The 25,046-nt window shown below is 41.5% G+C and overlaps 1 protein-coding gene and 2 long non-coding RNA genes across 3 annotated transcripts in view; all 3 read right to left on the reverse strand.

The window, feature by feature from the left end:
• The window catches only part of LOC124269683 (sacsin-like), a 94,790-nt gene extending 94,281 nt beyond the window's left edge, over window positions 1–509 (reverse strand). The window contains exon 1 of the mRNA XM_046704725.1: window positions 413–509. The gene's annotated coding sequence lies outside the window, so the exon portion shown is untranslated. The remainder of the gene's footprint in view (window positions 1–412) is intronic.
• A 12,130-nt stretch (window positions 510–12,639) lies between these two features.
• LOC124269691 lies at window positions 12,640–19,005 on the reverse strand. The gene is made up of 3 exons (XR_006896576.1): window positions 18,923–19,005; window positions 13,914–13,918; window positions 12,640–12,651 (listed from the first exon to the last, which is right to left on the reverse strand). It is a non-coding gene; the product is annotated as an uncharacterized LOC124269691 (long non-coding RNA).
• On the reverse strand, window positions 17,613–18,363 carry LOC124269692. Its single transcript, XR_006896577.1, has 3 exons — window positions 18,344–18,363; window positions 18,080–18,223; window positions 17,613–17,696 (listed from the first exon to the last, which is right to left on the reverse strand). It is a non-coding gene; the product is annotated as an uncharacterized LOC124269692 (long non-coding RNA).
• Window positions 19,006–25,046: the final 6,041 nt, after the last annotated feature.

A 25,046-nucleotide genomic window follows, 5' to 3' on the forward strand; every position in this document is an offset into this window, starting at 1 on the left:
TAAGTGTGTCGACCCAGAATTCGGAAGGTAGATCTAGGTCGGTATTTCAGTCTCATGTTGTCAATTTAACACTGAATATCAAATCAAATGTTTCGTTTAGGAATTAAAAACGTTACCTTTCTTTACACGCATGTCCAGTAATTACAGTTGGTCATTGTAAAGTATGTATCGATACGCCTTTAGAACTTGCGTCGGGACAGCAGTAACAGTTTGTTTGGGCTCAGAATATGGGATGATCTGCGGAACGATCGTGGTGGACAGGATACATTGTGACAGTCTACGATATTTGTAACGCGATCAGAGACACAATGGAGACTGACATTAATGTTAATAGGCGCTGTTTGAATGACAACGAGAGCTACGCAGTTAGCAATTAACCGTCACTGAATTTCATATTTGTTCTTGTACTCACCGTCTGTTCACGCAATCCTTTTGAAGCTTGATACTGGTTTCATTTGGAACGGATTTTGAGTAATGCCAGCGTTTATCTCCAAGATTCGTTATGTACCGATATCACGTGATAATCTCTTGATTTCCTAGAACGCCACCTATGGTTCATGGAAGGCGTCCTTTGTACTTGGAAATACTTTGACAACACCTTATTCAGGCATATGTGTATGTAGTGTGAGAGAGAGTTGTGCATGGGTGACTATAGGGTCTTCTTACCAAGGCTATGCGGCAAATTTGCATAAAAGTTTGAGTCTGAAATTTAGCTAGGTTCGCGGAGAGAAACAAAATCGATTTCGCCGAAGGGAATAATGTGTTACACCTGTTGTAGTGTGTGTATGGTGCCGAGGAGGACACTAAAATGGTGTTAAACTAAGTCCACTTCCGACATGGGTAACCTCTGTCGCCAAGCAGAGGGCATTTACCCCTTGTTTGGACATAACATTCCCCAATTTCTTGCTAACGATTGTGACGACGCTACAATCGAGTAGGTGGAGAGAGGTGTTTCAAAGTAAGGGACCGTTCATAATGTATGGCAAGGGGAGTTATATAAGAGGCTTCATCCCATTTTGTTTTGGGTGGGTAGGTAGGGGGTGATCATTGTACTTGGGAGAGGAGATAAATTTTGTACTTGACAAGCAGTGTGTGTGTGTGTGAGAGAGAGAGAAAGAGAGAGAGGGAGACTTTGTACATAAATTTTACAGGTGGTGTCATTCTCATTGTACCTGTTTCATCACTCCCACCCGCGCCTTGTCTGTTTACAGACGTGTGGGTCCACGTTGGTGTCATCTTTTACCTGGGCTTGCACGGGAAAGGTCATAAATCTGCGGACAATTCTGTGACTTAATTGTGATCTCGGACTATGGTCATCCCCATTACTCATCTGAAATTGCCTGTACATAGCAAGGTTCCCAAGTTCAAGGTGCATCTTAGTTCCTCTGTGTGTGTGTGTGTGTGTGCATGCGTGCGTGCGTGCGTGCGTGCGTGTAAGACTTGCATGTCACCATAGAGACTTACAGTGTTCGTGTGTATATCGAGAATGGCCAGTACAACAGTCACATAGGTAACCAAGTTCAAGGTGCATCTTAGTTCCTCCTAGCTCTGTCACATTTGTTCCACTAGTAGTAGCAGAGGAAGGGGGTGGGGGGAAGAGAGGCTTATTTGTGGGAATTAAGCCTCCCAGCCCCCTTGAAATATATCGACAGGCATCCTTGTAATCCAGCGATGCGAGTTCGAGACGGGGTATAAGCAGAAACAAGATAGGACCGTCGTTGCTAAGTTAAACAAGATGGTCACAATAGCATTGTTAAAATCTAAACAGTAGCTGTTGCCTGACTGCCTAGGGTCGGGTTCACCTATAGCACTTAGCTATAACAGTTTCTGTTGCAAGGTTTACTGGGTTATGTTTACATCAACAAAACAGTTTAAGGTGAATCTTTGTTAAGATCCTTGTTTTTTGTCACGAAAGTTTGAATGATTCGTTCTATGAGCTTTTTTTCTCGTCTTCGCTGATGTCAGCAGTTTTCCCGAGTCTTGGTTCGAATCTTTTCTTTCCTTCGGTGGTATTTCGCGATTTCCGATATCACCAAACAAAACTCTTCCCTGGAGATATTGCTATTGGTTATCGGGGGAAATACGATCGTTGATTGTGTTTACCTTGGCTTCGGGACAGAACCCTGATCTCGTCATGCTTTAGTGCTTTCCGTTGCAGACGACGTGAAATGAATTTAAGGGCTACTCCCGCCAGCCCCGATACCCCGGCGGCTATTTCCATCCCGAGGACGATGGGTGCGGCCACAATGGTCAACAACAAGCCGACGCCGGCACCCCCGAGTCCTATGCCGGCGACCACGAGGGCCGTGTCCACGCCGTCAATGGCAATGACGGCTCGATGTTATTTTTTGCAATCCGAGTCGCATTCTCGTTCCAATGGGGAACATTCCTGGTGTTGCGCCCCCTTGCCCGTTTGGAGCGTACGGTAATTACGGTCAAACAGTAGACCAAGCTGTCACTCTGATACTGGCATATAGGCCTGCCTATCGGCCAAGCCTAAACTTAAAATCGACATTAAACCTACTTTTAACTCTGTGGTTCTTAATTATACTACGAATTACGGAATCTGGAAGTTGTCCCGTCTGACGACTGTTGTCAAAGCACGAAGAACTAGCCTGTCTGGACGAAAAATAATGCTAATAGAACGGTACTGCAGTTATTGTAATATACTCCATTGTCGTTTCTCGGAATTTCTTCTTGAGTAGTTGCTTTGTAAATTCGTCAAACCATTTACTCCCCATTATGTCACATTACACAGGGCATTAATGCGGTCGTAATAGTTGTTAGAACATAGGATTAGTGTACACTGAAATTAGCGTTACACAAATAACGTTAGCACTGACGTGATAACGCGCACAGCATAAGTGCTTCAGTTTCCGTTCACGTAAACAACCTCTTCTCATAGCCTATAACGCTTTGGGATGCAATGGAAAGATGTTCAAAAATATTTTACACCCATTCACACGATAAATAAGCTCACAACTTCCGGTTTATAGTTTCTACATACATATTTAAGGACCGTTCATAATTAATGGTGTGGGTGTTGGTGATGATTTTTATGGAGAAGCATGTACAATGTGAGTGACCTCCCTACAATTCATGTACAAAGTAATGTGCATATGTCGTATTCAAAATCAATTAACCCACCCCCCACCCCATAAGTTTAGCATAATCTTTTTATGTACAAAGTTGCTAACCCCCCCTAGTACATGTGTAAAATATTGATGACCTCTACCTTTCCAGAACAAAATAGGTGATCCCCCTTAAATTCATCATCACCTCACACCCCACATCCCCAAAATATATTTAGGCCATTATTCAATCCCCAAAATGTACAGTAAACTGGCATATTGCTTGCACAATATATTTCTAAGTATCATTTGGGACCCCACCCCAATCTGTACCATTTTTACAGGCTGTCTCTTCTCAACACAAATAACCAGTATCTAAATTATAGATCACATTTTGAAAACACAAGAATATCATTTGAAATTGTGTTTCAGGTTTTGTCAAATAATGTAACTGAGCATGAGTGAATTACTGAAATATTATAAACACATTCAACCATTACTGGAGGTCTGAACTATCTGATGCCAGAAGCAAGGGGGTATCGGGTACATTGTCTTTTAAGGTGGGAGCCTTTTAAATTTGAATACACATCTTTCACATTTGTTATTCCAGCATGTGTGAAGGGTTTGCAAATTACATCAAGGCTCGTCACAATTATAATGTACTCACAGTGTCAGTGAACACAGTGTGTATTTAAAATACTGAAACAAAGAATAATTAAGCTTTTGAATGGTAGTCTAAATGGTACAACTGAGATTCTACAATACTTACGATTATTCTCATGTGTCAATTATCATCAAACAAAAATCCACAAAGTCTGGGTTGTCATTTCAGCTTTTATTGTTCAACATATTATATTCTGCATTTATGGACATTCATAAATATAGACATGCATACAGTAAAAAATGATGGTCTCCTTTGAAGAACCTTGATTAACACTTACATCAGATGCATGTTGATGTTTTCCACACTGACAATCATACTGTCAATATTGCTGTACAGATATTTTAGGTGACATGCATATGCATCAAAAATGGAAGTACAACAGTGAAGTCTGAATATTTTGACAGTCCTCTGTAAATGAAAATTGCTGCAGCAATAAGCATAATAGTTAGTACTGGAAGCACTGCATGTTTGTCTCTGTGTTGATATACAGTTACTTTCATATTTGGCCTGTGCCCAGTCTGGAGAGAAAATGTTTGGCTCAATAGTCTTGCCATCAAAATCATCATGTGTGATTGTTTCCTCCCCAGCGACCTCACTGATGTTACATTCAACATCACAAGTATCCACCAGCATTAAGTGGGTCAGCTGATACAGTCCAGGGAAAGAATCAGTCATACAGCATCTGTTTTTCTCTGTTGCCTCAGACGTGTTCATCCTGGAAAACGTCAGTGGAGTATTACTATCAAAACTGATACAGGGTAATATTATCTCATGACTGCCAGTTATGAGAAAATGTATCATTATCAGATTTAAGTTACTATTGTAGAGAAAGACATGTCACATAATGAACATATTCATTCCGATAGGTCAAAGGTGGAAAACAATATTCTTACAAATGTTTCAACTATGGAGAAGCATAATTTAAATATGCTGACATTTTTTTTCTTCTCTGAGTGGCATTTAGAAGTTGGTGTGATGAACAACAAGGAGAGTTCTATGGATATACAACGTCTTTAATTTATATGAGCGACATTGTGGCGTAGCTACTAACACGGTTATCAAGCAAGTAACTCTCCTCGTTAATTTTTTTTCTGATACAAAGAGGTGTGTTCAACAAGTACACCAGACATTATTCAGACAAATTCATACCAAAAGTAAACAAACACTAACCTGTATCATGTGTATTCTGGAATCACCTGGCCCTCATCATTGTGGACAACAGGCACCGTTAGGGAGATGCATTAAAGGGGAAAAGTCAGTTGTGTATTAGCATTCTTGGTAAACTTTAATTCAACAATGAAGGGAGCAAAGGTGTTATTGTCAAACATAAGCAACTTTGCCAACATGTATATAATGATGCTTACTTGCTTTTTTAAAAGCAAGAAGCAAATGAAAGTTAACCCATCTTAAAACATTGAAAGTAATAAATTGGGGTCTGTTCAAATTTACTTGCCTACTCTACCTACCTGTCATCAGGAGATATAAGCATATGTGAAAATATCACATACTTTAGAATTTTAAGTAAATTACTCAATGTAACTCAGTGTCAAACTGACAACTGTATTTAAGATGCATGACCAGGTGTTGTATGAGAGAAGACAAGCAGGTAAAATCAACAGGCCATATCAAGTGATGAATGCTTTGTTAAGATATAATTGAAATATAGTTGAAAATAAATTCAATAGATTAACCTGAAATTAGAATGCAATAGCTAGTGTTCAAGTACGGTGGAAATTTTTGAAACAATGTTAACAATGAATAAAGCCTAACTAATACAGAAACTGTTTTATCATGTTTATAGCTTATCCGATTTCAGACCATAGCATCAGTGGCATTCTACAGATGGTGACGCCTTGGGCTGCACCCTTTGTAAAGCGAAAAGATTGTGTACTGTACGTTTTGATGATTACTACAGTGAGAGGCCCCTAATGTTTCACGTGAAAAGCTTTGTACAGCATGTGTCCATCTGAAAGGTCACATGCAACCAAAACATCAAACATAATTAAAATACAATTATCACTTATTCATGACATATAATATACATTGCTGGTTATGAAAAAACATAAAAACAAAATTATAAGCGTACAATAGCAAATCAAAAGTGCAATATTTTGTACTTGGGTTTATTTCCCAAGAAACGAAGCAGCCGGGATACCGAACCCAGTCAGAACGGGTGGGTGTGCACTCAAGTGTAACGGCTGGTTCATTTGCAGATGCCGCCCTCGCGGCTCATTGTGTGTGTATATATAGAGATGTTGGATTTTGTAAATACATGCTCATTTTTTGTGTATAACATTTTACAATCAACAGACATCATAACATGTCATGTGTTCAAGTATCACACCTGCCTATATATGTAATTCCATAATGTGACAGAGACCGAACTCGGGCCATAAATCAATGCATTTTGTTTATGGTGTATCGCCTGATTGGTGTTAAGTTCAAATTGCATGTGGTCAGTGATAGCAGCTGTGTATTGAATATTGTCATTAGCAGACAGGCAGGCAGACACATAGGTGTCAATAAAACAAGACACTGAGTTTTGTCTGTGACAACGACATATCTATATCACAGTTAGAAATTCTGTCAACGCTAAATAATGCCATTGTTTTCAAGTATCGAACTGAGAAAGTGACTCGGTAAGAAGAACGTGTGGTGAAATAGACTAATGAAATTATATAAACAGTTAATTAACTGTCATAACATATAAAAAGCTGGGGCCTGTGAGATATCAACAAAACATTAGAAAAATAGTTCACACCAAGACTTCACTGAGTATTCACCGGAAAATCCGCTTCCAAGCTGCGCGAACCTATACTGAGTCAAAAAAGAAACTTCACAAAATGTAATTTGAAAAATAATGAATAATTTTTCTCTGATGATACATCTATGTATCCGAAATGGGATCCCTATCTTTCGACTCTAGAAAAACGTTAGCAAAACCCCACTCAAACCCATCCATTCGTCGTGCAAATGACGTTAATGCCAAATCAGGTTTTGCACGTGCAGTCGATCACGTGATCTTCACATCAAAGTTTTCTTCATATGCACGTGTTTGCATTGGCCTCAAGAATTGAAAAAAACACCTTTAAACCACAGTTCTAACGGTACTTGAAATGCCACGATCGTCAAATGTGCAACGTGAACGTGCCGTTGGCATGTTGCAAACGTGAAGATCAGTTATTGACGTCGAAAGAGCAATGGGATGCGGCCGTCGTACTGTGTATGACTTGTGAGGTCGTCTACAACAAACTGGCACCACTTCTGATCGCCCAAGGTCGGGTCGTCCACGTGTGACGTCACGAACAGAAGACCGCAAAATCGTCCTACGTCACCTACGTGACAGATTTCTGCCGGCTACACGAACCAGGGCTGAGATGTTTAGAGGTCGACTGTCCTCACAGACCATTCGAAATCGGTTGCAGGCTGCCAATCTCCATTCTTGACGTCCAATTGGGCCAATATTGACGCCGTTTCATCAACGTCAACATCTGCTGTGGGCCCAGCGTCACCTCCGATGGACCCAGAGAGACTGGAATCGAGTCGTCTTTAGCGATGAATCCAGGTTTACCCTCAGATTCGCGAAAGCAGGCATAGAGTCTGGAGACGACGTCGTGAACGGTATGCCCAATGTTGTGTACAGGAAGTCGACAGATTCGGGGCGGAAGTTGGATGGTGTGGGGTGCTTTCTGTGGGAACAACCGTTCCCGACTTCTGGTCATCCGTGGAAACCTCACAGCTGCTGCTTACTGCGACCAGGTGCTCACCCCTGAACTCGTTCTTTTCATAGCGGCTCATGGCCCAGGTCTACAGTTCCAGCATGATAATGCTCGGCCGCATACCGCGATGTTGACACGAAATTTCCTTCAAAACGCTGGAATCAACGTCATGGACTGGCCATCGAGGTCCCCTGACCTTAATCCAATAGAGCACGTTTGGGATGCACTTGGGAGAAGGCTTCGTAGTCTTAGGAACCAACCTCAGAATTTGCAGGAACTTGGCACTGCCTTGCAAGAGCAATGGCGCAAAATCCCCAACCACGTGTTCACAAGCATCAGGCAGTCGATCAGGAGACGGTGTTTGGCAGTGGTTAATGCGCGGGGCGGCCATACACGATATTGAAGTGAGACATTTTGCATTTTTATTCTTGTGACTTGACTGTCTGTATACCCATGTTTTGGAACGGCGGTGTAGCCTATTGGAACTGATTATGGCACTGTCAGTGTATCGAGTACATCACACAGATCTCAGCAATGAAATAATAACAATTTAACCATCTTACCTTCTCTTGTTCTTTTATAGTGCCCCGAAGAAAGAATGTGCAGTTTCTTTTTTGACTCAGTATATTTCACTGCGCACGTTCTATGAGCGCAGCCCAGCTGTTGAAACCAGAAAATTAGTGACATGTTTGAACTCCGGTTTCGCGCGTTTTTTTTCATCGCGTTATTTTTCAACTTTATAAGTTGTATTTGCATTTTTGACGATTTGTTTCGGTAAGTCCATACCGAAAGGTATCAGAATCTGCAAAGTTGTGTTTTACGTTGCATGTGACCTTTAAATTATACCACAAAAGTAGTATTTTAGTTATGGATGTATGTAGCCCTCACGAACTATTGAGTGCAGTAAACACCATATGATGCGTACAATTCTGAATGTGTTGATAGAATAATTCACATCGGCTATGTGGAACATTCGTTTGACCATCATTGTGATGCCTATAAATGCATTCCAAAGTGTTCAAAGGGCAAGGAACCAAGTTTGTTACACCTTTACTGACGTAACGAACAGCACGATATATTGCAGGGTTGATTAAATCTCTGGTAATGTCTGTCTGCGTAAGAGAGTTTTAATGGCATGGTAAAGGATCATTAATGTTTGATATAACTGTGTCCTCAGTGAATGTCTAATAAGACGACTATGGGTGGGGAGGTATTACCGCATGTCCTGGCCGAGTGTGAACAGTCCTCACCAGGCCGGGATAGGGGTTTCCGATATCAACCACTGGTTTGGCGGGTCACTAATACTTACTTCTTTGAGAGACACTTTTAGAAGTTGGATAAGTGAAGGAAAACAAAGTTCTATGGATAGTCAACTTTTTTATTGCAATGAGTGTGTAGGGACTAACACTGTTGTATCAAGCAAGTGATACCAAGAGTTGTAACAAAGAGAATATATACATAGCTACATAGTGAGTATGTACACTTGACAAGGTTGATCTACATGGGATTGCTAATTAGTGATTTGAGCAGAGTAGGTTTATGTACAGAGTGATTAGAATGTATATCAACATTGTCAATTGTATTTACTCACAATGCAGCTATGTATATATTCTCATTGTTGCAACTCTTTGTATCACTTGCTTGATAACGGTGTTAGTACCTGTTAGTTGACTATCCATAGAACTTGGCTTTCCTTCACTATTATCTACTTGAGGCCTGTGCAGGAATACTTCCTGTATTAACTCATGTAAATGTGCAATTTCTCAACTCTTGATTCGTAGACAACATGAGCTGAATCTTATAACCAAATATTTATTTGAATACAGAGTAAAAATATTACAAACTTAGGGTAGACACCTCTTCCTTATAAATATACTGTGAATGAATACCACCGGATTTTTCCAGCACATATGACACCTGCTAATATTGCACGTCCAAACGTTGCATGCACAGAATACCCCCGTGCTTGTTGCTAATGCTGTCAATGATCTGTTATCCTGATCAATCATGATAGCTCACAACACAGTGCCCTGGTCACATGGACCGCCAATATAAGGGTACTGAGGGTACGTGTATTGTAACTGTGAGAATTGTGATGAGAGTGCGGGATAGACCATGCATTCTCTTGAAACCATGATGCCCCTGGTTAAGTCACTGGGGTCAAATGACGTTGTAGTGGGTTGTGCCCAGGGTCCCGATTCATAAAACGTTAGGACATTCGCAAGCCTATGATAAGTGTAGAGTTTCAACAGGTCGTAACGTTACGAAAGGTTTGAGTATCGGGATCCAGTTTGTCCCTGATCTTCTACTGATTGTGTTCAGTCTCGGTCTTGGTCTGAAGATCACCGTGACATAATTCTAACTGAAGACAATGCAGGACCCGGCCCATGTCCTTCCTCCGTCCGTAGATTACCGTTACATGTTCTCCCAGTCTACGCCCAGGACGCTGCTGACATCCAGACGCTCCATGTCCTTCCTTCGTCCGTAGATTACCGTTACATGTTCTCCCAGTCTACGCCCAGGAGGCTGCTGACATCCAGACGCTCCATGTCCTTCCCAGTCTACGCCCAGGACGCTTCATGTCCTTCCTCCGTAGATTACCGTTACATGTTCTCCCAGTCTACGCCCAGGACGCTGATGACATCCAGACGCTCCATGTCCTTCCTTCGTCCGTAGATTACCGTTACATGTTCTCTCTACGCCCAGGACGCCCAGTCGTTACATGTTCTCCCTATTGACATCCAGACGCTCCATGTCCTTCCTTCGTCCGTGGGTTACCTACGCCCAGGACGCTGATGACATCCAGACGCTCCATGTCCTTCCTTCGTCCGTGGGTTACCGTTACATGTTCTCCCAGTCTACGCCCAGGACGCTGATGACATCCAGACGCTCCATGTCCTTCCTTCGTCCGTAGATTACCGTTACATGTTCTCCCAGTCTACGCCCAGGACGCTGATGACATCCAGACGCTCCATGTCCTTCCTTCGTCCGTGGGTTACCGTTACATGTTCTCCCAGTCTACGCCCAGGACGCTGATGACATCCAGACGCTCCATGTCCTTCCTTCGTCCGTAGATTACCGTTACATGTTCTCCCAGTCTACGCCCAGGACACTGATGACATCCAGACGATCCATGTGCTTCAGTTTGATGACCAGGTCGGCAACAGTAGATCTAGGATGTGTTGAGATCCAGTCGTTAAGAAGAGCCCCACATGGGTCTCTGGGGCAGCGAAGTGTGATCAGCTCAACATCGTATGACGTCTTTCCAAGAATTCCCAACATAATGGAAATACATACATATCTACACACATAAATGACTTAAGTTTGCAATCTATTTTATTAATTCTCATACCATTTTCATTCAATATTGCTTACATTAAGTTCGGCGATAACTCCCCGTTATCTGCATTAAATATAACCATGGCCTCTAATTGAATGATAGGTGACAGATAATGGATGCATAAGAAATTAATATATCTTTGACACGTTAGTCTGAAGCAACATTTATGGCATTTTGAATATTATGCGCCAACATAACGTCTTCCCACAGGACAGACAACACAGCGGGCGATCTCTTGCAGTGGTGCGTGATTAAACTAACAGATCAAAGTGTTCGACACTTCGTACAATATCAGTCATTATTATTTGGAACATATATAGTAAACGCTGCAACTAAAATGTCGGATGCTGGTATATAATTTTACTGATATACTATTTGTTTCAGGTACCTGCAGTTTATTGCGACAATTGCATAAAAATTCCTTGAAGGTGTGTTGTACAGTATATTTTAACCGAATCACCAATAAATTCAGAAAAAAACCATATGTTAAGCTGGTCTGTTTTTCTGGTAACGTTCCTGACAAAATACGCAGGGTAATTTTATTCCCCGACATAAAACAATGTCCAGAAGAACACGAAATACAATTCGCACAATTCTAGAACCATCTGATGTATTTAAGATGTCTTTAATCTGAATGTGAGTGGAGGAAGTAACTGGCAAGAGATTCCGTTATCCGTAAATTCGCTTGTCCGGACAAATATGTTTCATGTTGTCATATTCGTTAGGGGCTGAAAGGGCAACTGTGGCCATTAGAAAATTGCCTATCTGAATTCAGTTAGATCGCAATGGTGGATGACAATGTCAAAAAAGATATTCTTACCTGCCAGGTATCGCCAGTCCTTACCCAGGGCATTGGGAATATTGAGGTAGTCACACACCCGTCCCGTCACAACATATGGGAAGTCACTCAGTCGTGTCGTCATGTTGCAGTCTCCAGGAGGAAAGACTTGCCGCTCTTGCCGGTGCACAAGTGATGCCTACAGTCAATATATGGTAAAGCGTAAGTGAGGTGAGGTGAAATTGGGTTTAACGCCATGCTTGAGAATATTTCGCTCATATGATGAAGGTAAAGTGTAAGTATGCTGATCAATAGCTAATGTATTAGCCCTTAGACAGTCAGTGTGTCCATCGTGAACGTCATCGTCTCCAAGTGGTAGGATATAAAAGCTTGTCTGTAATAGATATGCGATAATTGTCAATATTCAACTTCGCACATATCATGCATATTGGATGATGTGTCCATTGTCCATTGTGCCATCAGTGGCCATCATGACTTCACTGGCGATGAGGTTTTGTTGTGTCAGCTCATCATCATCATCGTCTATTATGTTTGAAACTGAATTATCATTCCTGAAAAAACATATCTTAATTTGTCATAGATCAATGAACATTTAGAATTTTAATCAAATATACTTTGGAAACTTCCCCAGCTATTGTTGACTAACTAGCAAGAGTGTAATTTGTGGTGTAGGAGGTGTACAAAGTCTGAACGGAGGCCCGAAGGCCTTTCATGTTATGTACAGATTACATATTCAATATTACAACCTTTTGAAAGCCCTGACAATGAGATGATTCACAGTTACTGAGGACAGAGATTCACGCGGCCTGTCGTGTATGTAGCTCACTGCCTCAGTCAGTCACAGAGGATCATCATGTAAGGGGCCATCTGGAATATTTAACAGTCCAGGCTTCAAGTCATACAGTTTTTTTCACACAGTTTTCTTCAGAATACCCAGCAAGTCAAATTGAACTATTTGTATTTTGTCCATCATATTAAAAAAACGTCCCTGTCCACATCTCCATACATACATCCTGCCACAGGTTGCTGACATTCATTTATCAAGACATTCCATTATACTGAAACATTTGCCCTGAGTGTACACCAGGAATCCTGCAGTACTGCACTGATGGGTTCAACACTCACCTGTAATGGGACCAGCTTGGTGTTACTATATTTACAGTTTGTATAGTCAACTCCTTAGGTGGATACTGGATAACTAGAAAATAACATAAGTAAACATTTTTGTCTGTCCTGGCGAGAGTCATGTATTAATGATGATATACATCTGGGAAACGAGAAATTATATGTATATATCCTATTAAGGCACTCTTACTCCTGTAATCAAACATTGTGGCTGTGCGTTAAGGTTAGATTAGAAGTGTAGAAGTGGTCGATTTTGAAACCCCCTTGTACCCTTGTTGGATGAGTAGTTGACTGCATGTAAGTATATGTGTTTGTGTCTGTCCTATGATTGTCCTCTCAGTGCAAGTTGACTCTACAGGCTGACAACATGTGTTGTCAGTTTCTTTGATTGGCCTCTCAGTGCAAGCTTACTCTACAGGGCGACAACATGTGTTGTCAGTTTCTTTGATTGGCCTCTCACTGCAAATTGACTCTACAGGCTGACAAGATGTGTTGTCAGTTTCTTTGATTGGCCTCGCAATGCAAGTTGACTCTACAGGGTGACAACATGTGTTGTCAGTTTCTTTGATTGGCCTCTCAATGCAAGTTGACTCTACAGGCTGACAAGATGTGGTGTCAGTTTCTCTGATTGGCCTCTCAATGCATGTTGACTCTATAGGGCGAGAACATGTGTTGTCAGTTTCTTTGATTGGCCTCTCAATGCAAGCTGACACTACAGGGCGACTGAACTGAACTGAACTTGTATTCACTCAGGCTGCAAACTGCAGCATTAGAGGTACATAAATAATATTTACATTTATATACAACATAAAAAGTATATACAAACGGTATGATAGGTGCAATGTACATGTGTTGTCAGTTTCTTTGATTGGCCTCTCATTGCAAGTTAACTGTTCAGGCTGACAACATGTGTTGTCAGTTTCTTGATTAGGTCTTCGTGTCAGTGTGCAGGTTGAGGGGCATATGTGTGAGCATGTGTGACATTCAGTCATCATACCCATGGAGATGTTCAGTGACGCATCATACAACCATATGTTTTTGTTTCAAAAGGACTAGATCAGAATGACTGCAGTGTTTGGGTAGTTGTGTTAAGAGGTATATTGATATGATAAATTGCATTCTGTTATATCAAGTTGTTATTATGTTTGTGTTTAGTTTAACTGATTGTTTTGTTTTTTTCCTCTTCCTCAAACACTATTGCTACACACTGTCACTTGTCACTTGTCATTGCTACACAGTTAACTTCAAGATGATACCATTTTTTCTTATTGTGCTAGATGTGTTTTGTATTTACATGATAAAATATGTGTTATTTAAAGCAATAATCTGTGTAATGATATGATTCAACTAATTTACATTGTTTTATTGTACATGTAATAACAAAATCTAACTCCCTACTTTCTCCAGACAACGAGTGGTGTGCCTCCACTGTCAGATTGTTGCACTACTTATATGGCAGTTTGTTCAGGCTTCACGTGATACTCATGATTTGGTGAAATAGTGTTTCCAACATACTGGAGTTTCTTTTTATTTGATTGACAGAAGCTTGATTGTTGTGCATGGTGATAGTGACACACACTTCTTAAATGTTAAAAGTATTCATGTTGGGTTACATTTTTTGCTCGTAACAAACACTTCTTAATTGTGAAAAAAATAGCTTTGTATATTTTGGTATATACAGTTAAGTTTCTCTAAGTTCCATTTTTATTTGAGTTTTGGAACATTATCTGTGTTGCTGTCTTTATTGCATTGATTGTGTCATAAAACAATATTCAGTGGTTTCTATCAGCCTACATGACTGAAAGGGGGTTTATGTCGCCCTTCAATGGACCAATGAAATTGAAACTTCACATTCGCCAGTGATCACTCCCCTATTTGTTCAAGAGGTTAGAATCTAATTTTCATGCCTGCCATTATGGAAACCTGATTCAGTCCATTTCTTGGCCAGTTTTGACGTACGTACGTTAGGGATGGGAACACGTACATCCCGATACTTGTTAACACGATATCTCATGAACTGTTGTACCCAATGTCTTCAAATTTGGTGACAGCCTACATTGGGGGACACCGTGGTCCACTTATCAAACTTATATAAACGCAATATATCATAAAACATTGCACCCAATTTTAGCCTCGGAGCTGAGGAATATATTGCCATTTCTTACAAATATGATGTCAGTAATTAACATAATGGGTATCCGGGTAGGGTAGGGTTATAGGGGGTGGGGTACCTGGGTAGAGAAATCGGACCTGTCCCAGCCCTAATACACTCTGACACTGACGGTGGATGTGTGCATCTGCATGTATACATTCACATCTACTCTATTCCTGAAATAGGAGAATATTCTGAGAAGTGACCATTTCTAAAAACTACATAACACAAATGGTAATCTTCTATGTGACCAAAAGATAAACACTAGTAAATATGTTACATTTCATTCTTCTTTAGCGGCGGGGAACATTGCCATGTTAGTGGCAAACACTTGGTCTAATTAGGATACTCCTGAACAACTCATGCAATGTGTGGTCTGGCATTATCATGTAGAAACGGTAGAAGGCCATTTACTAAATCCACGTACCTCACAGCATTCAAGTTCCCTTTAATCACATTCATTGGTGTCCTTGCTACAGCTGTTATCCCAACCTAGAGCATTCTGGAAAGGGATCGTTTCAAGGTGGGGACATAAGAGCATTATGTCCCCACCTTGAAACGATCCGTTTCCAGAATGCATGGCCAGATGTAAGATCCACCTGTACTCCCCCAGACACGTGTCCTGCCTGTGACAGTACAGTAAAGATGGAAACGTCGCTCAACGGTGAAGAGAGCTCTTCTTCACTCATATGCTCTTTTTTGATCTGTCGAATAATTGGTTGTTGGGCTGGAAGTCATGCATAGATGATGAGTAGAAGTCAACAAACTGTTGTCACAGATACACCTCTGTTGCCATCTGTGCTCCAAGCTGTAAGAGTTGCCGGTTGGAACCTGTGTCGGAGGTGCTTTGTTTGAATGCATTGGTCTTGGCATTTGAATTTGTTCCAGAACAATGAATCTAGAGGTTAGGTTCTTGACAGGCATATAGAAGTTGGTAATCAAGTGTAAGACAAAATATTATGGATGTCAACTTCTTCTTTAGTGTATACACATTTCAGGGCAAGGGCAAGGAATAGCCCTGAAACGTTGTGTGTACAATAAGGAAGAAGTTGACATCTACAATATATTTTGTCTTACAGATGAATAGAGGTGTTTTTCTGACTTATGCACTTCTGAAGACTTCAGTGAGTAAAGCGTTAATATCCAACTAGGTAGAGTCGTACATGTATCATATAGATATATGTGCTTTTATCTTGTGTCAAATTCATCATATTAATATTGAAACCAAAAAGCATTTTCCAAGCATTTTCTGCGTTACTTTCTTTTTTTTATTGCAATGATAAGCGTCTGTGTGGCCTTATGAACAAGTGAACATTGTTGGTCATTCTTTCAGCAAATTTTGTGCACTTCAAACAACAACTGCTTAATTGAGTTTCTTTGAACATTTTAACCACAATCTCTGTTTCAAATCCAAAGTGAGTGAGTGAATTTAGTTTTATGCCACACTCAGCAATATTCCAGCTATATGGCTGCGGTCTGTAAATCAATGAGTCTGGACCAGACAATCCAGTGATTGGGAACCGATGACATGTGTCAACCAAGTCGGCGAGCCTGACCTCCTGATCCCATTAGTCGCCTCTTACAACAAGCATGGGTTACTGAAGATCAACTCCAACCCGCATCTTCGTGGGTTTCCAAATAAAAAAAATCATTCACAAGATTACCAATAAAAGATTTCAAGTCACAATAAATTTTGCTTCAGAGTATGTGTTCTGTTATTGAGATATGTTAAATTGTGACCTTCAGTTGACCTTTGTACTTTGAACCATTCTCTTTAATTCGCTGAAAATGCATATTCTGTTACTCTGGACCTTTGTCTCCTTGGCAACCACAGAGACAATGAGTTTGAGACTGCACTTGCTTGTCCCTCCAATAGTGACATCTCAGTTTATTGAACGATTTTTGCTATTTTCACAATGGCAGCTATATTTACAAACAATAATGAGTCAATTTTGTTCATCATGTTGTTAGAAGTGGGACTCTACATGAATATTCCAGTTACTATTAAGTATTTTGAATTTTGAAGTTGTTTTTCTCTTTTCATTTCAACCATTGCCATCTCCATTACTCATTCATTTGCTTCAAAGTGTGATTACCTGTATGGTATGAGGGTTACCAATGTAGCTAAATACAGTGTTTCTGTTTGGGGGCTTTTGCAATATTTTATATTTGGTCTTATTTGGACTTTCTTCCTTAAATGTTTCAATCAGCATTTTCTTTCCTGTTAACATAATATCCTCAGAAATCACAAATCTGTTCTCCATGCTCCCATCACTAATGACTTTCATTTGTTCAAGTGGTTTCAATAAGATTTTCAGTGTATTTGCACAGCAGCTTTGTTCATAAAACTATTTACGGCTTCTGTACAACCATTTCTGTTATCATTGCAATTATACTGCAATGCTACTAAATTATCTTAAACAAACTGTTCTTCTCTGTAAACATCTTTCCTGAAATTGACAGTTGACTATCCCTTGTATTTGCCCTTGAACCTCTTGATAGTAGGTGTTTTGATTGGCTATGTGTATTTGCCCTTGAACCTCTTGATAGTAGGTGTTTTGAGTGGCTATGTGTATTTGCCCTTGAACCTCTTGATAGGTGTTTTGAGTGGCTATGTGTATTTGCCTTTGAACCTCTTGATAGCAGGTGTTTTGATTGGATATGTGTATTTGCCCTTGAACCTCTTGATAGCAGGTGTTTTGAGTGGCTATGTGTATTTGCCACTTGAACCTCTTGATAGCAGGTGTTTTGAGTGGCTATGTGTATTTGCCCTTGAACCTCTTGATAGTAGGTGTTTTGAGTGGCTATGTGTATTTGCCCTTGAACCTCTTGATAGGTATTTTGAGTGGCTATGTGTATTTGCCCTTGAACCTCTTGATAGCAGGTGTTTTGAGTGGCTATGTGTATTTGCCACTTGAACCTCTTGATAGCAGGTGTTTTGAGTGGCTATGTGTATTTGCCCTTGAACCTCTTGATAGCAGGTGTTTTGAGTGGCTATGTGTATTTGCCCTTGAACCTCTTGATAGCAGGTGTTTTGAGTGGCTATGTGTATTTGCCCTTGAACCTCTTGATAGCAGGTGTTTTGAGTGGCTATGTGTATTTGCCCATGAACCTCTTGATAGCAGGTGTTTTGAGTAGCTATGTGTATTTGCCCATGAACCTCTTGATAGCAGGTGTTTTGAGTGGCTATGTGTATTTCCCACTTGAACCTCTTGATAGCAGGTGTTTTGAGTGGCTATGTGTATTTGCCCTTGAACCTCTTGATAGCAGGTATTTTGAGTGGCTATGTGTATTTGCCCATGAACCTCTTGATTGCAGGTGTTTTGAGTGGCTATGTGTATTTGCCCATGAACCTCTTGATAGGTGTTTTGCCAGTGAACCTCTTGATAGGTGTTTTGAGTGGCTATGTGTATTTGCCCTTGAACCTCTTGATAGCAGGTGTTTTGAGTGGCTATGTGTATATGCCCTTGAACCTCTTGATAGCAGGTGTTTTGTATCTGCTGTATAACACAGTAAAAGCTGATATTTGTTCCATTAACTGGGAACGATGTTCTGATTGTGATTTCTGTTGAATATCATTTCTTGATTGTATGTGTACATGTTTCTGTATGGCGGCAATAACCAAAGCCAGTAGTACAGCTTGCTATATTCCAATACAATCCACACCACACTTCTGACGTGCACATTTGTGGAAACTTGTGTTTGGTGAAGACTGTTGAACATATCCAGGTGAGCTACAGTGCATTTATAATCGGAGATGTGTCACATGAACTCAGATATCAGAAATGTATGACAATGTTGCAAGATTTACATATTTTTCCTTATCCTGACTCATGCTTATTTGCTTGTCTTCTTCTTCTTTGCGAACATAGTGGAACACTTGTATCTCCCAATTGAAGTTCCCTTCAATAAAAAATCACTAATTAGTACTCACCACGAGTTATCTCCCTCCTCGCAAGCGCGGGAAACGAGGGCGCCACCTCCCGCCACGTGCCTCACTCTCTCCTTCCTCGCCCAGTGAGCAGGACGTGAGAGCGCCTGTGTCTCCCTACACACCATATCCTTAAATTATATTTAGTTGTTACATCTTATATTCAATTATACAGGTGTAACTAGTATCCTTATTCAACATGCATTGATATTTATTCGTGTTTCTGCTGCTTTATTCACGGTCCGCCGTGTTTGCTCAGCAGATAGCGTTAATGAAAATCTGCACTGTTTGTAAATTACGTTACTCTGCTGCCGATCCGCATTTAGTATGCCCTAGCTGTATTACTCCATGCTCTATCATTTCACGCTGCAAATTATGTATTAATTTGTCTAATTCTGCCTTTGTTAAATATTTATATTCCGTCTTGAGACGGGCTGCAGATAGATCTCGGAAACTATCTTCAGCCATGGCTAATCGATCAGAGTCAGATATACCCTGTCAACTGTTGGCGGACGACCCTCTACCGTCCGAGTTACCTTCGGGGGAGAAGCGTGGGACGCAGTCCGCTATATCCACGAAGCAACCGGCATCCCAGGAAATTCCATCATCACAGTCTAAGACTAGAACAGCTTCCACGTCGTCACAACGTACGCTCCGAACCCCCAGGGCTACTGCTTCGTCGAAAGGGAAATCCACGAGGGCTACTAAAAACTTTTCTTCTGACATTCTTCCTGTTTCAGAATTATGTTTATATGATGATGACCTTCCGAAAATCATTCCAGATGTACGGCATAGGATGCGACCAGTATCGGCTACCGTCACTTCAGCACAGAGCATGCAACCAGAGATGCCTACGCTGACGCCTGAGATTACAACTGAGGGTCCCGTCACTGTCACAGAGAGGACAGCCTCAACGCCAGCGCAGACCGTCCCAGACGACCTGGTCAACCAAATCATGATGTTGATGGAAGACCGATACGGTTTACAGAGGCCTCAGAGCCGCGGGCCCCAGAGCCCAACCCATAATAAGTCATGTAGGGCCCCAGAGCCCGCTATGATTTCGCGTAGGGCCCCAGAGCCCACAAACGCGCCTCCACGAAGGGCAACCCAGCCCGTATCAAAGCCTTCGCAAAGAACATCCCAGGCCGCCTCCACGAAGGATCCAGATCCTCACCAGTTGCGAAGGGCTTCAAGGAGGAGGAGTGCTTCACCGAGCTCAGACCCTGAAGAACACAGAGGTCGTTCGAGAAGCAGACTCCTATATAATGATTCGGACTCTGACTTGATACCTTCCAGAAGGCCATCACGAAGGTTAAGTGGCTCCAAGTCATCTTCACCCAGAAGATCTAGAAGGGATTCTTCGAGAGCTTCACGAAACCACCAGCGTTCGCCAAGGAAGTCTCCTCCAAGGTCTCCCTATACTAGCCACTCGTCAGTCCGTTCACCACAATCTTCTCGTCGATCTTCCTACAGATCTAGGACTCCACCTCACTCTATTATATGTGATCCTACGTCAGAAGAGGAAGAAGGTATCGTATTCTCGGATGCGGAAATTAGATACTGGATGGTGAATGGATTGGAACTTGCTTCCCCGTCTAAGAACGAGAACTCAGCTCATACTTATTTGATGAAGGAAGATGATGCGGACACTATCTCCTTACCTCCTATTGACCCGATAGCAGCGGTTCCAGCTAATCTGGATACAGCCTTTACCAAATCTACGAAATTTCAATCAACACATTTCCCGGTTTTCAACGCCAAGAAATTTGCAGGTCACAATATGGACTCCTTTTTCAAGGCTCAAGAGATTGATGACAACTTTAAGTTAATCAGCGATGCCAAGTCCAGGAATTACAGAATAGACGATCGCAAACTAGCCCAGTTGGATACCATTTCTAGGAGAATGTTTTTTGGATTGAATAGATCTAGAACTGTTAATGAAACTCTCATCACCAAGTTCAAAGATTCTACAGAGGAGGAAGATAGAATGATCTACTCGGCTCTACTCATGCAGAAAAGAGACCAACAGTTCCTTACAGATCACTTGTCAGCGCTTACTACAGCTACTACCATGGCTCGTCGTCAGGGTCTACTAGCCTCCTGCAATTGGGATAATCAATTTACGGAATCCCTCTACGCTGCCCCATGGTCATCGCCCTTACTCTTTGGTGGTAACATAGACAAGGTCTCCAAAGAGGTGTCTAAGGACTCTAGAGAAGTGCTTATGATCAAGTCCATGGATACGTTAGCGAATGTCATTAAGCAATCATCCTTGAGATACTCTGGCAAGTCTAAATTCTCTGGACTACAGAAAGCACGGGACAAGAAATTGGCTACAGCAAAAGGTCCCAAGGAATCTTTTCGTCGCCCATACAGCAATTTCAGAGGAGGATCAGCAAGAGGCAGATCAGCAAGAGGCAGATCATCCAGAGGTTCCCGCGGATTTAGACGATGAAATACAGGTTCGGAACGACTGGAGTCTTCCACCCCCAGCCGTTCCAGTACAACCTTCTCAAGTGGGTGGACGCCTTCAGCTGCACTGGGAAAACTGGGGATTACTACAAGATCCTTATGTATCCAACATCCTACAGCACGGATATCAAATACAACTCAAGGCCATACCTCCGTTAACAGTCATCCCTCCAAGGTTCGACTTCCAACCGGCACAACTACCTATGTTAAGAGAAACAGTAGCTACTCTTCTAAACAAACAGGCCTTAGAAGTTCTGGATCAGCGAAACATTGTACCAGGTTTCTACTCCCCAGTTTTCCTAGTGCCCAAGAAAAATTCCAAGGAAAAGTTTTGTCTCATATACAACATGAGCATCTTCAACAGAGACTATCTAAGCAAACCGCCAGCGTTTCGCATGATACACTTACCACAACTTCGGAACTTAATTCGTCCCAAAGATTACATGGCCAGCATAGATTTGCAAGACGCATATCTACACATTCCGATTCATCCCAATTCAAGGAAATATCTAAGATTTATCCTAGACGGGAAACATTACCAATGGAAAGTACTTCCCTTCGGAATCTCATCGGCCCCTTGGGTATTCACAAGAGTGACGAAGCCTATTGTCTCATACCTACATCGTCAAGGTCTTCGCAGCGCATTTTACCTAGACGACGGGATACAAGTGGATCCAGATCCACAGCGTCTCAGACTACAGCTGAACTTTATAATCAAGTTACTAACTCAACTAGGATGGTTAGTAAATCTACTCAAGTCGGACCTAGAACCAACGCAAGATCTGCAATTTCTAGGTATACGATTTCTAACAGCCCAGAATCGTATAGTAGTCCCGGAGGACAGATGGATCAAGATCCAACAGTTAATCCCACAAGCCTTACTCTCTCCGCTACCACTACGACAGTGGCAGAGCCTATTGGGACTACTCACATCAGCTCAAGACTTGACAGTCAGAGGCAGGCTTCAATTACGTCCGTTACAAGTCCTCATCAATGCGCATCTCGAGGACCCTCTACCGTTCAGTCTACCAGATCACGTCAAACCTCATCTACTCTGGTGGACCAAGAGATTGAATGTTTGCGTAGGCGTCTCCTTAATAGAGCCGGAATCGGAAACACATCTCTACGTAGACGCGTCACTACAAGGTTGGGGAGCCCACCTCGCCTACAAGACAGCGTCAGGCCTATGGAGCAATCAAGAGAGCAAATGTCACATAAATCTGCTAGAGATGCAAGCAGTCATAAACGCCATAAGTCACTGGAGCAACCTACTACAGAACGCTCAGTTGATGATTCACACAGACAATTCAACAGTGGCGTTTTATGTGAACAAACAAGGCTCAACAAGGTCACCGAACCTACTGTCTCTATGTTTCCGATTATTCGATCTAATCGACAATCTAAACATACATGTCAGAGCTTGCCACATTCCAGGAGCAAAGAATGTATTAGCAGACGCTCTCTCTCGGCCACACCTACCTTCGCCGACAGAATGGATGCTCCACACAGAGATATTCAATCAAATAATCATGGAAATAGGATCTCCACTAGTAGACCTATTCGCCACTCGATTCAACAAACAACTGACAACATTCGTATCGCCAGTTCCAGACCCACTAGCATGGGCAACGGACGCACTAAGCATATCGTGGGAGGGACTCAACGCGTACGCTTTCCCGCCTCCAGCGTTAATCCCACAAGTCTTACGGAAAATCAGTCAAACGCAGAGCCTCCATCTGATTTTGGTCGCGCCCTACTGGCCAGCGAGAACGTGGTTTCCAAATCTTATTCAAGAAATCGGACAACCAATTCTACAACTTCCAGAACGCTCGAATCTATTGATACATCCGCACACCAAACAAGTGCACGGAAAACCAGAAGTATACCAACTTCACGTATGGATTGTATCAAGGCATGTCTGAATAAGAGAGGTTATTCAGCCAGAGCGGCAAAAGCAGTCACGCTTGCCCTGCGTAACTCAACTCGCAACTTATACGATGACAAATGGCACAGTTTTGTCAATTATGCTGCAAAGAAAGGATTTACAGCCAGATATGCTACACATCCTCAAGTGGCGGACTACTTATGTTATCTACGACAAACTAAGAATCTAAAAGGCTCAACTTTGTCCACTTATCTTGCAGCAATAAGCTCTGTCATAACTATGAGAACGGGCATCAAGTTAACAAAAAACCCAGAGTTACTCGCTTTGCTACGAGCATTCCGATTGGAGGATCAGAAACGGAAGTTTCACGCTCCAGTCTGGGATCTAAATATAGTGCTCCAACACCTCACAAGTGAGGCTTATGAACCGTTAGAATCTACATCGTTTGAATCACTGACCCAGAAAACTTTGTTCCTGTTAGCACTAGCTACGGCTGCCAGGATGTCAGAGATTCATGCATTGGATTATGAGAGAACACGCTTTGATGATATTCATAACATCGTTCATCTGGGACTACGCTGGGATTTTATAGCTAAGAACCAATTACCAGGTCAACCAGACAGATTATTCCACGTCCCAGCTCTCTCATCCATACTTGGACCTCAGGATACGATGGATCTATCACTTTGCCCAGTAAGAGCACTGAGAATATATCTCCAACGATCCAAACAGAGGAGAGCAAAATTCAAGAGATTATTTATCCCTCTATCTACAGCTACGCAGACGGAAGTCTCACGTACTACTATCTCGATTTGGATCAGAACTGTCATACTACGTGCCTACAAGGCTGCAGGACTCGACCCTCCAAGAGCATCTAATCCTCATGAAATTAGAGCGCTAGCCTCAACTCTTGCTCTACACGGGAACTGCTCGTTGAATACCATAATGGAGGGTTGTTTCTGGAGATCCGATATGGTGTTTGCCAACCACTATCTGAGAGATATCACCACCGAGGACGTCTCAGGTATCCACCATTTCGGTCTCATGGTCCTCGCTCAACAGTTGACAGTTCCTCGGAGAAGATAAGTCAATCTTACAGATTTTATACTTATCTGATATCAGTACTAAATAGCTACATGCTATCTATATATTTTGCTTAAGTTCAATCTATTATCTTAAGCTCAGTACTATGGTTATTATGTCATACAATATATAAGCTAACAACTCTAAGGAGTTTTGCTATTATATATATTTAGCTTAAGTTTCATCATATCTTAAGCTCAGTAATATGATCACATTTTATAAATGTATTAGCTAACAAACTCTACGGAGTTTTTTGCTATTATATAGCTTAAGTTAATTTATATCTTATGCACAGTACTATACTCATATAGCTTAAGTTTAAGCATATCTTAAGCTTAGTACTTTTGTTACTTCATAAAAGTATATTAACTATAAACTCACAGGAGTTTATGCTATCACATTAACAACTTCAGCTTTATATTAATGTTGTATATACTTTTATCATAATAATTATATTGTAATAACCCATATATGGCAGCTGATAAGTTAGCAGCAGGAATTCATCAGTTCAGTGCCTTTATGACGTTCCCATAGGGTTATTACAATCATTACAGTTCAAATCACTAATTATCCAAATCCAAAGTATTATATATTCCCACCTCCATAGCCGTCGGATTCTACAAGCAAATAAGCATGAGTCAGGATAAGGAAAAATATGTAATTTTCTGAGTAAAATTGATATTTTATACTTATCCTGACTCATGAGGTAAGCCCTCCCGTCCTCCCCACATAACACTTTGGATTTCCCTGTAAATTCAAGTGTTGGGCTCGCTATATAAGGAGAGAGTGAGGCACATGGCGGGAG

This window comes from Haliotis rubra, unplaced genomic scaffold (assembly GCF_003918875.1).
Source record: "Haliotis rubra isolate DU_JTF1 unplaced genomic scaffold, ASM391887v1 Scf1464, whole genome shotgun sequence".
NCBI lineage: Eukaryota > Metazoa > Mollusca > Gastropoda > Lepetellida > Haliotidae > Haliotis > Haliotis rubra.